The sequence below is a fragment of the Notolepis coatsorum genome (assembly GCF_963971535.1).
Source record: "Notolepis coatsorum genome assembly, contig: SUPER_14_unloc_1, whole genome shotgun sequence".
Lineage (NCBI taxonomy): Eukaryota > Metazoa > Chordata > Actinopteri > Aulopiformes > Paralepididae > Notolepis > Notolepis coatsorum.
The window spans coordinates 76,332-90,329 of NW_028174868.1; positions in this window are offsets into that span (position 1 = coordinate 76,332).

A 13,998-nucleotide genomic window follows, 5' to 3' on the forward strand; every position below is an offset into this window, starting at 1 on the left:
TTTAGGTGTAAAGCCTTGAAAAACTGACTATATGTTTCGGATCCTTGCTTCACTCTTGGACACTGGACCGTGGGACTCTCAGGTGTTTGTTTCTCTATAAGACAGATATTGCACAGCTTTAAAGCGCAATGTAACTGAGGGGTACAATTCCCTGACTGTATTGAATAAGTATGGTATCATTAAACCACTACTGAGTTATGTACATTACTACTGGCCATACAGTACACAGGTATATGTGATGAACACCCACACAACACGGCTTAACAAAGAAAGTCCTGTTTGTAATATTTATTAGAAGAGCACCAAGATTATCTTACATTTATTAAGAATTAGAGTTGCGCTTGTAAGGCGAAGAATGTGCATGAATAGGTCAAGAGCGTAAATCCATGAGCATATTACGAAGGGGATAATTAATACCACCTGTAGCATAAGAATTATATAAGGTACACTCGTAGGTCAGCTGGAGATACTAGGGGGGTTCCCTCCGGTTGTAAGCCAGCAGGGGAGAGGAATGTTCGGGAGCAAAAGTCTGGATCAACGAGGAATCAATAAGCTCCAGCTACGGGAGGCGGTACATATACTCCCCTCGATCGGCAGACAAAGCAGCAGCTATAATCCAAGTATGCGTGACAGCATGGATGAAAGCCAGCCAGCCTCTTCCTAGAGACGGGCTCGAGTGATGCTCCTCACGGGTAAATCCCACACAGCAGCGGGGTAGACGGTTCTCTGCTCCAGCAGCCACAGTACCAAAGCAATAATCCAGCCGGAAAAGGCTCTGCATTCACCGGTGTAGATTCTCCTGTGCACGGTACTTCACATTAACTAGGTCGAACTTGACGTTATTTCACTAAGCTCTGACACTTTTACTATCCTATTCGCACGCGGTTCTAAGTGCTCTATTTAAACGCAAGGTTGCTCACTTCACTTGGTCGTTGACTCGTGGTGAAGGCTTCAACTTGTTGGGTTAACTCGTTTGAGGGTAACTAACTGCTGTATCCACCTGCAACGTATTTATACGTAAGGTGAATAATCTAGTGCCAACCTCATTTCTGTCTCGTATTACTGCGCAAACCTGGGCATGTTGAGACAAGCCTTGACGGTGGCTTTGAACTCGGCATTGGGGGTATGGCCGTGGCGCCTAGGGGGTCGCTGTCCAATAGGAGAACGAATATTATGGTCTGGCCTGTACCTAGGTAAAGGGATATTCCGTGTATATGTACAAAGAATATACAAGGGATATCAGACGATATACAAATACTATACAATATATCTCAAGTAATAAATATATATATTCGGTTTAATCTGACCCTTTGTAACAGCCGCCTCCTAATTAGTCCGCACCTAATTAGATAAGCAGAGACAGATTAACCGTCTTGTCCACTACTCAATGTCCGTTGTGAGGAGTAGGGCAATTCACAAAGTCAGTGGGTCATGGTCGTCAGCAAGGGAATCAGGTAGCCTTGGCAACTCTATCAGCCTCGCCACGGGTCGGGTGTATGCCCGTCCCTGGACGAGCACTTCTGCCGCTCTGACCTTTCCGTCGGCACCAGTGATCACTTTGCTTACGCGGCCGGCCGGCCACGCAGCTCGGGGTAGTGACTGGTCTATGATCACGACGACTGTGTCCACTTTTAAGTTGTCCCCGTCCTTGACCCGCTTCTGACGGGCTGGAAGGGATGGTAGGGGGGTTAGGAGGAAGCGGGCCTGAGACTGCTTTGATCTGTGCTTGGCTGTGCCTCCACCTCCTCCGTCTGTTTCTCTTGTTTGGTCTGTACCCCGTCTGAGGAGGGGCCGGTTCCGGCCGCCCCATCAAGGAGTCGCTTGGGGTGCTGGGTTCGAGGTCAGCTACGTCTGGAGCGCAGCTGAGGGGGGTGGAGTTCAGAACTCCCTCTTGTGCCCACGGTTCTCTCACAGGCCTCTCGCCTAATGTCAATAGCCTCTCAACGGGCTGTACGGGAGAGTGGCCGGTGTCGCTCACCTTTGTGTGTAGGCAGCGTGTAGACGTGGGTTGACTGTCAAGTCCGTAGAGGGGGCCCTGGAGCGTCCACCCCAGTCGGGTCTGAATTGCGACTGGGCATCCTTTGGGTCCGATGTGGGCCGCCTCAATTGGGAGAATGAGGTCCGCGTGGTCGGAGCCGATGAGCAGGGTCGGTGTGGCGCCGTCGATAAGCGGTATAGGTAGTTGACGTAGGTGCACATACTTCGCCATCAGCTGTGGGATGGGGTAGGTGTACTGGGACAGGCCTATGTCGTGGCTGGTGAAGACGTTGGTAATACTATACTGCTTCTCGGGCTGGTCCACCGCTGCTATATTGAAGGAGACATTTTCACCCTTTATGGTCTTCTGGTCTCTTCTGATGGTACGTATGGTCATTGTTCCTTTGGCACCCCGCAGGCCCAACTGGGCTGCGGCGGAAGCGAGGAGGAGAGTCTTTTCAGACCCATCGTCTAGGACGGCGTAAGTGTCCAAGACCTTGTCCTCGTTGCTCAGGAGCACTCTGACCACTTTGATGAGCACTCGGGGGGTCCCGCTATGCTGGTCTATATGGAGCACTCCTGTTGGCCGGTTGCCTTGGATCTTCTGGGGTGGTGCCGACTCGCGGTCGTCCAAGTAGCACCGTGACTCCCAGTGTCTGCTGTAGCAGTCGGGACACCAGGGGGCGGTCTGGTTGATCTTCGGTACTGGTGCCACCGCCTCGGCCTGGTACATTACCGTGACGGGCCCACTTTGTTGTCCTGGCGGACGCCTGTTGATGTCATGCAGGACCTCCAAGTGGGCGCCGCCGCACCTGCCGCACTTCTTCTTCAAACGGCACTCAGCTGCCATATGGCTGCGCGCGCAGCGGAAGCAGCGGCGGTGGTCTTTGATCCACTGACTCACCTCGTCCGTGGTCAGCTTCTTGAAAGGGTCGCATTGATACAGCCGATGTTCCCCTTCACAGTACTGGCATTCAATCTTCCACTCCTCTTTCGTCGAGGGGGTGTTGTGGTTCTTGTGCTGCGGTACTGATTCGGCTTGGTGCATAATGGTCACCGACCGGCGGTTATCATTTGATCCCCGAGGTCCTGGTCTTGGGCTTGGTCCACTCCACACGAACGTGTCCAGTCGTAGGCTGCTGACCTCCCTGGCGAGGAAATCAGATGGGTCTAGGAGGGATGCCTCTGGGCCGTTGGGGTCGCGGTGGTCTCTCTGCCGCCTGAAGCGCTCTTGTCGGGCGGGAGGGAGCTTCTCTAATATCCTTTCTACATTAGAGTTAGCGTACAGTTCATATATCCCTTTTTCCTTTTGGGACCCCAGCATCCCTACCAGGGACTGTACCTTGATAGAGAGGTCATCCAATGCTCTGTTGTCTCTGGCTGGGGGGAGGCGGTCGATATCTCTTATTTCCTGTATCACGTAGTCCCATATGCGTCCATAACGCTGGTCGAGGGCTACTAGAGCCGCGGTGTATGGGGTACTTGAGTTGGAATATGCCAGCGCTATATTATGCGCTCTGGGCACCTTCAGGTGCTTGAGGAGGATAGCATATTTGTACGTCTCGTCGGGGACGTCGGACATCATAGTCTCTAAGCACATCCGTAGCTCCGTGTACTGTGCTCTGTCCTCGCGTGTAAAATCCGGGAACGTCTGTGTGCCAAGGTACGATGCCATGGATGGCTGGCACATCGGTGAGCGTTGGGGGAGAGGCCTCCTGGGCGAGTCTCCCCGTACGTGTCGTCGTGGGCTGGTACTTGGTGGGTACCAAGGCCCGGGTACCCAGGTGCTGTTCCTCGGGGCTGGCGGTGCGTCAAACTCACCCTTGAGTTGAGTCGGGGGTCTGTAACGCAGGGCCTCGGGGCTGACGTTGGGGCTGTACTGGGCCTCCTGGTCCAGAGTACGTTGCTGCTGGTCGGGGCTGTACTGGGCCTCCTGGTCCAGAGTACGTTGCTGCTGGTCTGCTTGACATTCCTCCTCTTCCTCTGCTAGGTCCTGGAGTATTCTGTTCAGTCTCTCGGCGACGTAGGCCGGTTCTTCCCGGTTGCTGGGTCTCGTATGGACCAGTCGGGGAGGGGGTTCGGAGACGTGGACAGGATCCTCCTGTTGGCGGGGTCCCGGGTCGCTTGGTCGGGTAGGGGAATGTGCCCTAGACCCTTGTCGTGATGATCTCCGGGAGCTCCGTGCGGAGAGAGGGGGTGTCGCCATGGCGATCAATTGTTCTACCATCTGCGCCTGCAGCCGGTCGCGCTCTGCTTCACGCTGGGAATGGGCGGCGTCGCGCTGTGCTTCGCGGTGGGCATTGGCGGCGTCGCGCTGTGCATTGGCGGCGGCGTGCTGCGCATCGGCGCGGCCTCTTTCAATGTTCTCTTCCGTCTGAAGGCGTCTGGTCTCCAGTCTTATGCGGTCGTCTTCACTCCTTTGTTGCGCCTGGAAGCGCTCTCGCTCGGTTGCAGCGTGTTCGCGCTCACTGAGGGCTTGCGCTTGGAGTTGCGCGTGAAAACGCTCTCGTTGGTCTGCAGCTTGTTCACGCTCGCTCGTCTGTTGCGCTTGGAGTCGATCGCGTTCACCCTGAAGTCGATCGCGTTCGGTGGAGGCTGCCAGGGTGGCGATGAATGCCTGCGCCAGCATCTTGTCCGCCTCGCTGGGGGAAGACACCGACGGCGGTGATCGGCTTCTGGCAGTGCTCGTTGGAGATCTGTTCTCTGGGCGCGCCTCGAGGTCCGTCTCCTGGGCGCGCTTCTCTTCTGGTAGTGGGTCGGGTTCCGTCCCGGGAGCGCTTTCTTTATCCTGGAGCTCTCCGGGGACCGTCCCGTTGACGTTGTCGGGGGGTAAAGTCATGTCATGTCCCTCCTGGTCCCCCCCGTGGGCTTGGTCAGTTTCGTTAGAACCCACTGGGGTCTCTACTGGCAGGGTCGCCTGGTCGGTAGGGTTTGACATGCTTTTACTATCCGCTTTATTTATTTTATCTGCAGTTAACGTCTGTATAAAGCTAGGTAGTAGACTGGCAGCGTAGTCCTCTAGGTAAGGAGGTGGCTGCCGTCTGCGCTGCGGGCGTTCTAGCTTAGGAGAGCCGTTTGTGGAGTGTTCACCGCTGGCCATGTCAATATTAATATTATATTAATATTACGCTAATTACCCTCCGGCTCGAAGGACCAATTGTAACTGAGGGGTACAATTCCCTGACTGTATTGAATAAGTATGGTATCATTAAACCACTACTGAGTTATGTACATTACTACTGGCCATACAGTACACAGGTATATGTGATGAACACCCACACAATAACACGGCTTAACAAAGAAAGTCCTGTTTGTAATATTTATTAGAAGAGCACCAAGATTATCTTACATTTATTAAGAATTAGAGTTGCGCTTGTAAGGCGAAGAATGTGCATGAATAGGTCAAGAGCGTAAGTCCATGAGCATATTACGAAGGGGATAATTAATACCACCTGTAGCATAAGAATTATATAAGGTACACTCGTAGGTCAGCTGGAGATACTAGGGGGGTTCCCTCCGGTTGTAAGCCAGCAGGGGAGAGGAATGTTCGGGAGCAAAAGTCTGGATCAACGAGGAATCAATAAGCTCCAGCTACGGGAGGCGGTACATATACTCCCCTCGATCGGCAGACAAAGCAGCAGCTATAATCCAAGTATGCGTGACAGCATGGATGAAAGCCAGCCAGCCTCTTCCTAGAGACGGGCTCGAGTGATGCTCCTCACGGGTAAATCCCACACAGCAGCGGGGTAGACGGTTCTCTGCTCCAGCAGCCACAGTACCAAAGCAATAATCCAGCCGGAAAAGGCTCTGCATTCACCGGTGTAGATTCTCCTGTGCACGGTACTTCACATTAACTAGGTCGAACTTGACGTTATTTCACTAAGCTCTGACACTTTTACTATCCTATTCGCACGCGGTTCTAAGTGCTCTATTTAAACGCAAGGTTGCTCACTTCACTTGGTCGTTGACTAGTGGTGAAGGCTTCAACTTGTTGGGTTAACTCGTTTGAGGGTAACTAACTGCTGTATCCACCTGCAACGTATTTATACGTAAGGTGAATAATCTAGTGCCAACCTCATTTCTGTCTCGTATTACTGCGCAAACCTGGGCATGTTGAGACAAGTCTTGGCGGTGGCTTTGAACTCGGCATTGGGGGTATGGCCGTGGCGCCTAGGGGGTCGCTGTCCAATAGGAGAACGAATATTATGGTCTGGCCTGTACCTAGGTAAAGGGATATTCTGTGTATATGTACAAAGAATATACAAGGGATATCAGACGATATACAAATACTATACAATATATCTCAAGTAATAAATATATATATTCGGTTTAATCTGACCCTTTGTAACACGCAACTTGGAACATTATTGCACAGGTATTTTGCATTCAGTACTGTACACCTCTGCTCACCTGCAATGGCATGTTCTAGTTTTTGCTTTTTAGATTTTGCAGATGAAAAGTCTATCATCGCAACTGGAGCAGCAGGAATCTGAAAGCGCGAGAGGCATAGAGAATATAAACGTTTTAAATGTACCCCTACATACAGCTCACACTGAAACAAAAGTAAATTACGTGCATTTGATTACCTTTTTGACATGTGATGGCATTAACCACTTGCACTTTTCCATAGTGCAGGACTCAGTCTCTCTCATTTTAACACCCACTTCAATGGCGAACAGAACTGCTCCAACATGCGAGCAGGATTCTGACAATGAATCTGTTGGTAGATTTGTAGATCTGGTATGTCATAAATGTCTAGAGATGCAACAGTACAGTAACTGTCTACCTGTATGTCATGATGAATTGAAAATGGGGGACCCTGATGTAAACGAGACGAAAGTCTTTCTCTGGTCTGCATCCCCTTAACAATTGTGTGTATTGAGCTGTACTGTACCCATTCTGCAATCTGTTAATAACATTTTCAATCAATCAATCAAAGGATAATTATCGGGATAAACAGGAGAGGATTCGGGAGAACTGCTCGTTGTTCTGGACGTCTGGCCACCATCAGACACCTTCATGGCAGCTAGTTAGCATCATTTTACAACAGCGTTATGTAGTTAAACATGCCTTGCGTTATTATGATGACTTACCCAGCCATACAATCACAATGTGCTGTGACAACTTCTCCATTTTGTTTCGCCACGATCCACGTTTTCAGCGGTGTTGCACCAGACCTCTGAGAATGGTTGACCTAGTGGCAAGGTAGAAAATAGTAGCTACAGTTTAGCCAGCTAACGTTTAGCGCATAGCCTGATGCCAGTGGTGTATCCATGTACATTAGAGTTGAAATAGCAATATAAAAGAGTGATTCTCAAGTAGATTTACTCACCCGCGCAAAAACAAGACGACAGTCATTCAATGCTGCTTTCGATCCGAGGTCGTTGACCCAACCAAACACCAAATAGTTATAAGCCTCCAGACTCTTGTATGCCTTCATCTGGCTAGCCGTGTAGTAGGAGGTCTGGAGGACGAGGTCATTTGTTATGTCAATCGCCTCAACGCCAGGCAAATTGGTCAAGACGCGAGAAAAATCGATTTTCCTCAGCGTGTACGGATCATATCCAATATGTTTTGAGATTTTATGATGATACCTAGTGCGTGTAGGCTCGTCCAAAGCTTTTGCGTATTGACTTTCCATTGTTTTGAATCACTGTTCTTGACTTCCTGCCCCCCAGGTGAGTTTCGCGCGTCATCAAAATCACGTGACTGCAAACAAGCTATAATATATATATATAGCGCAAAGGACCTTTTGTAAACTCAAGCACTTTCGAGGTAAAAGTAAAACGCAGTACTTTCAAATACATTCTAGAACAACAAAAACAATATCAACAAACCATCATCATTAGGTGGCTTCTTCGTTCCGAAGGTTGCCTATCACTCTCCAACCCATTCTGTCCCCACTTCTTCTCTCCAACTCCGTGACTCCGCCTCTCACTCCACTCCAATCACAGACATCGTCTACCCAGCCTCTTCTTGGTCTTCCACTTCCTCTCTTTCCATCCACCTTCCCCATCACCACCTTCTTGAACATCTCCCCGCTGGATCCTCTCAGAACATGCCCGCACAACTCCATCTTTCTCTTTTTCAACCTCTCCAGCAGCTGTCCCCCTTGCATATCCGCTCTTCTCAGTACCTCCTCATTCTTGATCTTATCCTTCCATGTTATCTTCAGCATCTTCCTCAGTGTCCACATTTCAAAAGAGTCTATCATCCTCTTTGCCTCTTCATTCAGCGTCCATGCTTCTGCTCCGTATGAAAAGACTGACATAACATACGTTTCCAAAATCCTGGTCTTCGTTTTCCAACTTATGTTTCTTCTCAATAATTCTTTATGGTTCCAGAATGCGCCCTTTGCAATTCCGGTTCTTCTCTTAATGTCCATGTTAGCTCTTCCACCTTCACTGATCCAGCTTCCAAGGTACATGTACTCCTTCACTTGTTCAAGTTTTTCTCCATCCACCTGTATTTTACAAACAGTTCCTGGTGTTTTTTCAATGATCATTACTTTAGTTTTCTTTGTGTTTAGTGACATTCCATAGTTTTTGCATTCGACATTCAGCTTATTCATCATGTCCTGTAGATCTTTGTGAAGTGCCACAGAACAAGTGACACTTTTGGACAATGACATCCTGAATCGTTCCTATATGACCAGTATAAATCTTTAAACTGAACTCTGGAAAGATAGCTCTATGATGGCTCTACTTATAAAAAATGGAACTGAGCCTTTAATGTCTCCATAGAAGGGGCCTGTTGTCTGTGAAAAACAGTGAAAAGGGAGTCAACCTGCGGAATGTGGGCCTCAGAAGAGGAGAGAGAGCAGTAAAATGTTAACCCTTTCAGAAGGGAAGGGAATTAAAGGTTGAGGGTTGAAAGCCAGGAGTCCGGAAACTATTGAGGAAATCTTAAAAGAAAAAACTATATAACAATTAAATGTTTAATGTGTACAGTAAAAGTTTTCATAAATGGCATGCTTATAATTGACTGTCAGTAGAGAATTATACTAAAAGAATGATGTGTAAAACTGTTTGTCTGGAGGGAACCTTTAAGAAATCCTTCCCAGAGAGAAGCTCCTGCCCCTTGCGCGCGGTCGGGAGGTTGTGTGTAAATGCTCTGTGTCCCTCTCTCTCTCTCCCTCTCTTTCCCTCTCTCTCTCTCTCTCTCCCTCGCAGTCGGGAGCACTCGCATATCACTGTGAAAATATCATTGCGCACGCTCCCGATCCGTGCAATAATATTCACAGGGGTATATATTGTCATTTGAAACAAGTTACCAATGCATTGTCCCATGGGATTATGCCCCCCCCCCTCCTCAATCTCCCTATATCTCTCTCTGTCTGCCAGTGCAGACTGTGGGTGACTGTCACTCAAAGCGCTTGTGGGCGGAGCCCAAAACAGCTTGAAATCTTGAAGTGGTAAAATACTGCTTTAGAGTACTTGATTAGAAATACAAAACAATGTTAGTTCATGCCAACCTTTGAATGCCGCCAACGCTATATAGCGTTTTTATGTCGTTTTTCTTTTTTTTTATTCGATTTTCCTATACTGGGGACTCGCACGCCGCTCGCTGGCATATTTTTTAACACCTAGGCATGCAATTTCGATCGAATCCACTAGGTGGCAGTCTCTCCCTATGTTTGTAACACATCTGTAACATTATTGACCTTACCTGCAGTATTGAACATTATAATCTATCTCTGCTAGGATTGGTCGATAGTAAAGGTCAAGGCCTGCCCACCTGGTATTTAACCTGGTCACAGTCAGTGAACTCTGAGCGTCTTGGTTGGTTTTTGCAAGTGATACAGTTATTGAGATTGAGATAGAGAGATTAGTAAAAGAGATTAGCCTTTGATTTGATTTGACCGTTGAGCATTGATAAGTAAGAGATAAGATAGTATTTAATTAGTAGTAGTGGTAATAATTGTTTTATTTGTAATATTTGTATTTATTTGTAGTTATAGGTAATATTAGTCGCAGTACTTAGTCGTAGTCGGTAGTCGTTTTTTATACTTTTTTTATAGTCATAGTTGAGAGTAGGGTATAAACCAGGGGTGGGCAATTATTTTTCCCAGGGGGCCGAATGAGCAACTGAAAATATGTTGGAGGGCCGGGCCAAAATTCCAAACTCAATTATGCATAATATACATTTTATTTCTATATAAAAAGCAGTAAATGGCATTGTTTTGACCCCTGGTAAGAGTGTACGTTATTATTTGGCGATTAAAAGGTGAGGTTAGCTTTCAAAAATATAATTTATTCAAATAGAATTTATTTCCAAAATGATAAACAAAATGTGAAACATTAATAACAAAGGGCATTTTGAGTTTCATATACTATTGAAACAAGGATTTTCTTAGCTTTCTAAAGACATCACATCATCTTATAGCAAAAATAAACAAGACATGTCACTGAACTGTGTAAAGAAAAGTGTCCCAGTTTTGTAGCCTTTTTTACTTTACATGCCTATATTAAACATTTAATGTTTTCAGAACTGTGAAAAAAAATAAAATCAATTGTCCCATTTCACACATATTTCCACATTTTAGTGTTCTTCAGTTCTTTTTTTTCATTCAGTGTGAGAAATCCAGTCTCTGTTGAGCTTTAACAAGTCCATCAAAGTCAGGTTGCATGTCTGAGGTGGAGATGTGAAGCACAGCTGCCAGATGTTCTTCAGTGAGAGAGGATCTGTACCTGGACTTGGTAAACGTCATGACTGAGAATGTCTGTTCACATATGCAGGTGGATCCAAAGAGAACCAACATCTTCTGAGCATGTCTCCTCATGTTTGGAAAGTTCTCCTCCTTGAGAGCAGAGTAGAACTCTAGCAGTGATGCTGACTTAAAGTGCTCTTTCAGTAGTGAATCAGACTGTAGGTCAATGAGTTCAAGCTGAACATCAGTGGGTGCACTATCAACACTGCAGGTAAAGGGAGATGAAACCAGCTGCATTTCATCCTCAACCTTTTTGAAATATTAAACGCCTTGAAAATTCATCATGCAGTGCTCCCAACATGGATGAGTACCTGTACCGGTGATCAGCTGATGGTTTGACTTCTTTCAGGGTTTTCATGTGTTTGAGATTGTTGCTGCCTAGTTGCCTTGAAATTAATTGCAACTTTGTCATGAAGGCTTTCACATGGCTATGCATTTCATGAGCAAAAATGCCCTTGCCCTGCAGTTGTGTGTTCAGTAGGGATGGGTACCGTTCACATTTGAACCGATAAAACAAATAACCACACTTTTGACCGTTTTCGGCTTGCCCCGACTGCTTTGTTGTTGAATCAAGTCAAATCCTAGGTAAGCGTATATTGTGCGTGTGAACGTTGACATGAAAAGAAAAAAGTTAAAAATAAATAAAAATAAAAATATTATATATATATTTTTTTTTATTATTATTTTTATTATCATGTAATCATTCGCGGGCCGGTCAGAATCCGGCCCGCGGGCCGTACAATGCCCAGGTCTGGTATAAACCATGAAGAGACAACTAAAGAGAAGTCTGGAGCGAAGGACAAGTACCTCCAGACGAAGCTGCCTTTTTGTACCGGGACCCGCTGCTCAACCTGCCGCTGGCCCTAGTACGCCTCTTGTGAGCGCGCCTCCAGCTGGACCTGTAGCTGCCGCTGGGCCTAGCCACGCTGGCCCTAGTACGCCTCTTGTGAGCGCGCCTCCAGCTGGACCTGTAGCTGCCGCTGGGCCTAGCCACGCTGGCCCTAGTGCGCCTCTTGTGAGCGCGCCTCCAGCTGGACCTGTAGCTGCCGCTGGGCCTAGCCACGCTGGCCCTAGTGCGCCTCCAGCCAGAAGTCAGAGGAAGCGGGTTTCTAAAACAACTTGCTCTCAGAACATCCTTCTGGCAGCTAATGAATCCGACGGTCCACCCGATGTTCCATCAGAGTAGGGCTGGACGGACGGTATGGTCTAAAATTTATATCACAGTCTAATTTTAAGCATAGACGGTAACGGTATATATCACGGTATATTCATTTATCTAAAAAAATTCTTTTTTTAATTCTTCTGAAGGGGTAAAACACTGGTATGGCAGCTATTATTGTACTCTTGTATTACTAGGACATATTTCACATAGTACAGAGGTATTTTAAGAACATTTATTGTGCAAAAACGACAGCAGGACAGGAGGTTTCTTTCCCTCAAACAACTCAAACTAAACTCAAACTAAACACAATAAAACTCCACCATAACTTAACTTAACTTAACTTTAGTGTACTGGTACTGTACATGTTTACTTGGCCTCATTGCTTGTACCCTTAAACAATTAAATCTAGCAGCACAAAATCAAATTGAAAAGTAAATTCAAGTACAGCAGGACAGGGGGTTTCTTTCCCTGGCTCAAACACAATAAAACTCCAACATAACTTAACTTTAGTGTACTGTACATGTTTACTTGGCCTCATTGCTTGTACCCTTAAAGTTTAAACAATAAAATTTAGCAGCATAAAATCTAATTGAAAAGAAAATTCAAGAACAGCAGGACAAGAACTTTTTTCCCCAAACAATATACCAACTCTCATAATACAAAATTACTAAATAAAACAGTGCAAGTGTTACTCTCTCTTAGTGCAAAAATAAATAAGTAAACATTCCTTTTTGTGATGCTTACTTAACCAGCCTAATTTCTTATAGCAGCTACAGTACTACAGGTTATTAGCCAGGAAGACAAGTCTGTCAACGGTATCTGGCTTCAGAGCAGATCTGTGGCAGGTCACAATGTTGCCACCAGTGCTGAATGCCCTCTCTGAAGGGGCACTAGTGGCAGGAATACAAAGGTACTTCCTGGCCAAGCCTGCCACTCTTGGGAAATTAGCTTGGTGCAGCCTCCACCACAGCAGTGGATCTGCCTCACCATCCACCTCCATTAGCTTGGTGCAGCCTCCACCACAGCAGTGGATCTGCCTCACCATCCACCTCCATTAGCCCATCCACCTCCATTAGCTTGGTGCAGCCTCCACCACTGCAGTGGATCTGTCTCACCATCCACCTCCATTAGCTTGGTGCAGCCTCCACCACTGCAGTGGATCTGTCTCACCATCGACCTCCATTAGCTTGGTGCAGCCTCCACCACTGCAGTGGATCTGTCTCACCATCCACCTACATTAGCTTGGTGCAGCCTCCACCACTGCAGTGGATCTGCCTCACCATCCACCTCCATTAGCTTGGTGCAGCCTCCACCACTGCAGTGGATCTGCCTCACCATCGACCTCCATTAGCTTGGTGCAGCCTCCACCACTGCAGTGGATCTGTCTCACCATCCACCTCCATTAGCCCATCCACCTCCATTAGCTTGGTGCAGCCTCCACCACTGCAGTGGATCTGTCTCACCATCGACCTCCATTAGCTTGGTGCAGCCTCCACCACAGCAGTGGATCTGTCTCACCATCCACCTCCATTAGCTTGGTGCAGCCTCCACCACTGCAGTGGATCTGTCTCACCATCGACCTCCATTAGCTTGGTGCAGCCTCCACCACTGCAGTGGATCTGTCTCACCATCGACCTCCATTAGCTTGGTGCAGCCTCCACCACTGCAGTGGATCTGTCTCACCATCCACCTCCATTAGCTTGGTGCAGCCTCCACCACAGCAGTGGATCTGTCTCACCATCGACCTCCATTGCCTGCAGGTAGCTCTTGAGCTCAACTTCAATTGCATCTCTGTTGGAGAGGGCAACTGGGCCAGTTTGTTCAACTGTCTTTTTGAAAAAGCTACCCAGACTCCGCTTTGCTTTCTTCTGTGGTGCTGCAGTCGTCCCTGCAGTTTCTACTGCAGCTCCTCCTGCCTGCTGAGTAGACTCTTCTGTGGATGCTGTTGAGCTCGAACCTGTGCTCCATCTTCTCAACAACACTGTTCTGACTCCAGCTCAAGATGAACAACACGTCAGTGTGTCACACCTCCAACCTGTGCTCCATCTTCTCAACAACACTGTTCAGACTCCAGCTCAAGATGAACAACACGTCAGTGTGTCACACCTCCAACCTGTGCTCCATCTTCTCAACAACACTGTTCTGACTC